We start from the raw sequence: 7,002 nt of genomic DNA, 5'->3' as shown, positions 1-7,002 counted from the left end.
GGGATGGAAATCATATCGGGTATTAGAAGGAAAAGAACTAAGGCCATCAGGAAAAGAAGAAGGTGAAGGGGGTGTTCTTGGAGAAAGTTAAGACTATCTAGTGGGTCAGGTGGAGAAGATAGGAGAAAGCCCCAAGCAACCTGTGGAGGAGAAAAAAGGGAGGCAATTGGCAGCCTGGGGGGCACATTTGTGCTTCACAGGGCTGAACAAGGCTGGAGATGGAGAGGTGGAAGTAGAGAAGGGACAGGTTGCTGAGCAGGGGACCAGGGGAAAGGAGGAGCAAAGAGGTAGGAAGACAGAGAACCGGTTAGGGAAGAAGAATCACTAAGAATCATTAAACCTCTTGTGGTTGAGAAAGACAGGGACTTTTAGAGCAGAGGGGCCAGGGCAGCATGTTCAGTGGTGGCAGGAGCAACATATATGATTCCAGCCAGAACTTAGATTCCAAAGTTAAGTCTGTTAATGAGACACTTTCTGCAACCCAGGTAAGCAGAGAAAGTGGAAGTCTCTCTTACTTGGATAGCACCAATAAAAGGTAGAAATTGATAAAAAGCTATAAATGAGGAACAAAAAGCTGATAGGAGTTTAGAAAAAGAAGATGTTACTTATAATGGGAAACTGTGGAAATGCTTTGTGGAAGAAATGACGTTTGAAACTGGATACATTTGATATGGACATGCAGAGACAGTGCTGAGAACAGCAAGGAATGGCAAGAATCTGCAGTTGACCTTGTGTAGTGTTGGGAATTATGTCCCCCCCAAAATATATGTCCAGGCCCTAACCTCTGGCACCTGTGAATGTGACCTTATTTGGAAATAGACTCTTGCATATGTAATCCCATTAATAACCTCCAGATGGGGTCATCTTGAATTTAGGGTGGGCTCTAAATCCAATGACTGGGTCCTCTAACAACAAAAGGGATGGGGGGGATTACAGACAGGGAGAAGCCCATGTGAAGATGGAGATGGAGATGGGAGATTAGAGTGATGCTGCCCCAACCCTAGGAACACCAGGAACCATCAGCAGCTGGAAGAGGCAAGAAAGGATTCTCCTCTAGAGCTTTTGAAGGGAGAATGTCCCTGCCAACACCTTGATTTTGGACTCTTGGCCTCCAGAACTGTGAGAAAATAAATTTCTGTTGTTTTAAGGCACTAATTTTATGGTAACTTGTTGCAGTAGCTCTAGGAAACTAATATACTTGGTATGATTTCAGGGGACTTCTTCCAGCAACTGTGGGCACTCTGTGAGCAAAATGGGGGTGATCCAAAGGAAGTGGTGACCCAGGGTTGGGCCTTGGCTTGGTGATCTTGATGGAAAGGGGTCAAGAGAGGCCAGAGTGCTAGAGTGGGTAGAGTTCAGATAGTTACACTGAGGAATTAAAAGTTTATATTGAGGGCATGGACCAGATTCAGTAATGAAGAAAGGGTGTGGGACATGCAGCAGGAAAAGAGGTAGGGAGAACCTCCAGATTCCAGGTCCTGGAAGCGTAGCAATTTTTGATGATTCCAATGCCCAGCATGTGGGTGGGTGAAGTGGAGCAGGGTTGAAGGGTCTTGTTGTTGAGGAGGCTGAGGCGTTCTGAGGCCAGGGAGTCAGAGGACACCAGCTTGAAGGCTGAATGAACTCTCTTGAGAATGGTGGTGGAAGGCAGGTGTGATGGTTAATTTTATGTGTCACCTGGACTAAGGTTAGGCTAAGGGATGCCCAGATAGCTGATAAACATTATTTCTGGGTGTGTCTGTAAGTGAGTCTCTAGAAGAGATTTGTATTTGATTCAGCATCTTGGGGAAAAGGATCATCTTTGGCAACAGGGGTGGGCACCTCTCAATCCACTGAGGGCCTAAATAGGATAAAAAGGCAGAGGAAGGCCAAATTCCCTGTCTGTGCTTGAGGTGAAACAACCATTTTCTACTGCTCTAGGACATCTGCATTCCTGATTCTACGCTTTTGGACTCAGATGGAGACTTAACATCCTTAACTCTCCAGCCTCCATTCCTCAGACTTTTGGAATCAGATGGAATTGCACAACAGGCTTTCATGGTTCTCCAGCTTTCTTTCTTTTCTTTTTTAAAAATACGACCATATAGTCTTTAACATTCATTGTTTCATTTGTAAATATGCAATAAACTATGAATATTATAGAGGGCTTTCTTATTAAGTTGAGGTACAACTGACATAAAACATTATGTCAGTTTCAGGTGTACAACATAATGATTCTGTATTTATACATATATTGTGGAATGGTCACCACAAGTCTAGTTAACATACATCACCATACATAGCTACAAATTTTTTTCTTGTGATGAGAACTTTTAAGATCTACTCTCTTAGAAATTTTCAAATATGAAATACAGTATGATTAACTATGGTCACCATATTGTATTATATCGCCATGACTTATTTATTACTGGAAATTTGTACCTTTTGACCTCGTTCACTCATTTTGCCCCTCCATTCCACCTCTGGCAACCACCAATCTAAGCTGATTTTTTTTTTTAAGATTCCACATATAAATGAGATCATACAGTATTTGTTTTTCTCTGTCTGATCTATTTAAATTAGCATAATGCCCTCAAGGTCCACCCATAATGTCACAAATGGCAAGATTTCATTCATTTTCATGGCTGAATAATATATATATATATATATATAATTTATCCATTTATCCATTGGTGGACACTTAGGCTGTTTCCACATCTTGGCTATTGTAAATAATGCTGCAATAAATGTGTTGTTACATATATCTTTTTGAATTAGTGTTTTCATTTTCTTCAGATAAATATCCAGAAGTGGAATTGCTAGATCATATAGCAGTTCTATTTTCAGTTTTTTGAGGAAACTCCATACTGTTTTCCATAGTGGTTGTACCAATTCACATTCCCAACAAGAGTGTACAAGTATTACCCTTTCCCCACATTTGTGCCAACACTTGTTATTTTTTGTCTTTTGGATATTAGCCATTCTAGCAGATGTGAAGTGGTAACTCATTGTGGTTTTTATTTACATTCCCCTGATGATGAGTAATGTTCACCTTCTCAGGTACATGTTGGGCATCTGAATGTCTTCTTTGGAAAAATTCCTCTTCAGATCTTCTGCTCACTTTTTATTTTTTATTTTTTTTGCTACCAAGTTGTATGAGTTCTTCATATATTTTGGATATTAACCTCTTATCAGATGTATGATTTGCAAATATTTTCTCCCATTTGGTAGGTTGCCTTTTCATTTTGTCAGTGGTTTCCTTTGCTGTGTATAAGCTTTTTAGTGTGATGCAGTCCCACCTGTTTCTTTTTGCTTTTGCTGCCTTTGCATTTGGTGTCAAATGCAAAAAATCATCGCCAAGATCAACATCAAGGAGCTTACTGTGTCTGTTTTCTAAAAGGAGTATTATGGTTTCAGTTCTTACATTCAGGTCTTTAATCCATTTTGAGTTAATTTTTGTGCATGGTGTAAGATAATGGTCTAGTTTCATTCTTTTTCATGTGGCTGTCCAGTTTCCCCAACACTATTGAGATTGTTCTTTCTTCATTGTATACTTTTGGCTCCTTTATTTAATTGGCCATATATGCATGGGTTTACTTCTTGGCTTCTGATTCTGTTCCATTGATCTTTGTGTCTGTTTTGGGGCCAATACTATACTGTTTTGATTACTATAGTTTAATAAAGTTTGAAATTAGGAGAATGATGTCTCCAGCTATGTCCTTCTTTCTCAAGATTGCTTTGGTTATCTGGGGTCTTTTCGTGGTTCATGGTTTTGTTCTATTTCTGTGAAAAATGCCATGGGAATTTTGATGGAGATTGCACTGAATCTCTAGATTGCTTTAGGTAGCACAGACATTTTAACAATATTAAGTCTTCTAGTCTATGAGCATGGAATGTCTTACAATCTATTTGTGTATTCTTCAATTTCCTTCATTAATCTCTTATTATTTTCAATGTACAGGTCTTTCACCTCCTTGGTTAAATTTATTCCTAGGTATTTTATTCTTTTTGAGGCAATTGTGAATGAGATTGTTCCTTAATTTCACTTTCTGATAGTTTGCTATTAGCTTAAAGAAATGAAACAGATTTTGCAGATTGATTTTGTATCCTGCAATTAATAAATTCATTTATTAGTTCTAACGTCTTTTTGAACGTCTTTAGTGTTTTCTGTATGTAATATTTTATCTGCAAATAATGACTCTTCCTTTTCAATTTGGATGCAGACAGCAGATACTGGGACTTCTCAGCCTCCATAACCATGTGACCCAATTCTTATAATTAATAAATCAATATCCTATCTATTTATCTATCCTGATCATTCTGTTTCTTTGGAGAACCCTAACCCTGACTAATACAGCAGGGAAGAGGGAAAAAGTGAGCCTGACATGGACATCACAGGAGAAGGGAGAGGAGGTCAGGGAATGCTGGAAGGTGATAAAACATATGGCAAAAACTTTGAAGGAAGAGGAGCTCAGCAAGGGTGGAAGAATATCTGGAAATGCCTTTGGAAAAAAGGACAGGCCAATTCTGCTCATTTCCCACAGAGCCCAAGGAGACAGAAAAATTGAGGATTTTCCAAGATGGCTTGGAAAATATATGTGGTCTGAGGAAAACCAGGCTCCATGTCTTTATAACAATTTTAACTGGAATTTAAACCAGGGCTCTTGTGACCCAATCTCAACAGTCAAAGAAACACATTTCAGGGGGAAAAAAAGTGAATTTAAAGTACTGCATTTTTTTTTTTAGTTGTTTATTTTTGTTGGGGAGATAATTTGATTGACTGATTGACTGATTGATTATGGAGGTATGGAGGATTGACCCCAGGACCTTATGCATGCTAGGCATGCACTCTACCACTGAGCTATACCCTCCTCCTAAAAAGTACTGTATTTTTATTTCTCCAATGAAGACATACAAGTGGCCAATAGGCACATGAAAAAATGCTCAACATCGCTAATTATCAGAGAAATGCAAATAAAACTACAATGAGGTATCACCTCACACCAGTCAGAATGGCCATCATTCGAAAGTCCACAAATGACAAATGCTGGAGAGGCTGTGGAGAAAAGGGAACCCTCCTACAGAGTTGGAAGGAATGTAGTTAGGTGCAGCCATTATGGAAAACAGTATGGAGATTCCTTAATAAACTAAAAATAGACTTACCATATGATCCAGCAATACCACCCCTGGGCATATATCCAGAAGAAATTCTAATTTGAAAAGATATATGCACCCCAATGTTCATAGCAGCACAATTTACAATAAAGCCAAGACATGGAAACAACCTAAATGTCCCTCAACAGATGACTGGATAAAGAAGATGTGGTATATTTATACGATGGAATACTATTCAGCCATAAAAAATAACAAAATAATGCCATTTGCAACAACATGGGTGGACCTGGAGAATGTCATTCTAAGTGCAGTAAGCCAGAAAGACAAAGAAAAATACCATGTAATATCACTTATATGTGGAATCTTAAAAAAATGACACAAATAAACTTATTTACAAAACAGAAACAAACTCAGACATAGAAAATAAACTTATGGTTACCAGCGGGGAAAGGTAAGGGTGGAGGGATAAATTGGGAGTTTGGATTTGCAGATACTAACTATTGTACATAAAATAGATATACAACAAGGTCCAACTGTATAGCACAGGGAACTATATTCAATATCTTGTAGTTACTTATAATGAAAAAGAATATGAAAAGGAATATATGTATGTACATGTATGACTGAAACATTATGCTTTACACCAGAAATTGACACATTGTAAACTGACTATACTTCAATAAAAATAAAGTATTGCATTTTTCCCTTAGGTTTTTTTAAATAAAACGCTAAGGGAGAAGTGCATTCATAATGCACAAGAAACATTTAAAAAATTGTCTTTCCCCACATGGATGGCAGCTGCTCTCCAAAATTTCCTCTAACACCCTTTACTCCCACCCACGCAGAACTCTCTAAGGTGAGAAGACACCTGGACTGCACCAAGTGTAATTGACTGAGAGCCCCAGCTATTGTTCTGAATTTGCTGAATTTTGCACTGAGGTCACACCTATCACGGGCTGCTCCCAGCCAAACAGGGGTAGGAATACTTTGGCTCTAGGCCTCCTGGACAGCCTTGCTGAACTTTCCTTAAAATTGCACAGTAATCTAAAAAGCTCCTAGTTACCTTTCTTCCTTCTCGTTCTCCTTGATTGGGGGGGTCAGACTTGCACTGCATTGATTGATACCTCTCCCAGATGCTGCCCCATTTTCTCTCACAGGTGGTCCCCTAATTGATTTCTTAAATATTTAATTCCCCTCTTAGCCGCTGCTTCTCTGAAGACCCAGACTAACAAACTCTCCCAAATGTGCGTGAACCCTTCCAAATTTACCCCTTCCTTCCATTTCACCCGTTTCTGCTGACAGTGGTCACTGACAAGGGTAGAATGACCAGATTGGGGTGACTACTGTCCCAAACTGGAGAAATAACTCAAACACAGTAACCCAGTGAGGAGGACTAGGGGCAGGAAAATAGCCCAGAGCGTGGGAGGATTCTAGAGAGCAATTACCGAGTAGTTGAATCCTCCCCCTCCTTCCACCCACCCTAGGCTCCTGGGCCACATGCAATTGTCTATTTGCTGGCTCAGTTCAATTCCACAAATACCTTCTGAAGGCCTCCTATGTATTGGACCTTGTTCCAAGAGCAGGGGCCACAGTGGTGAGCAAGCCAGTCATGGTCCCTGCCCTCTGGCCTGGGAATCTAACTGGGAAGAGAGCTAAATAACATTAATACAGGACGAGCTGTGCCACAGGAGACGGACATGCAAACACTTTAGGACAAAGGAGTCCCACTGCCCCCAGCCCAAATAAAGTCCTAATAACTGAATATGGCAAAATTCTTCACACTCTTAACTCCTTAACTGCTTTCTAGGCTCATTTACAATTCTCCCAAAAGCTGGGGACACAACCATGTCTGTGAATCTGAACATGCCATTACTCCTATTCTCTGGTATGCTGTTACCTTCTCAGAGA

This window comes from Camelus bactrianus, chromosome 1 (genome assembly GCF_048773025.1).
Source record: "Camelus bactrianus isolate YW-2024 breed Bactrian camel chromosome 1, ASM4877302v1, whole genome shotgun sequence".
Lineage (NCBI taxonomy): Eukaryota > Metazoa > Chordata > Mammalia > Artiodactyla > Camelidae > Camelus > Camelus bactrianus.
The sequence above is the reverse complement of the archived record's forward strand: the minus strand, read 5'-3'. Positions refer to the sequence as shown.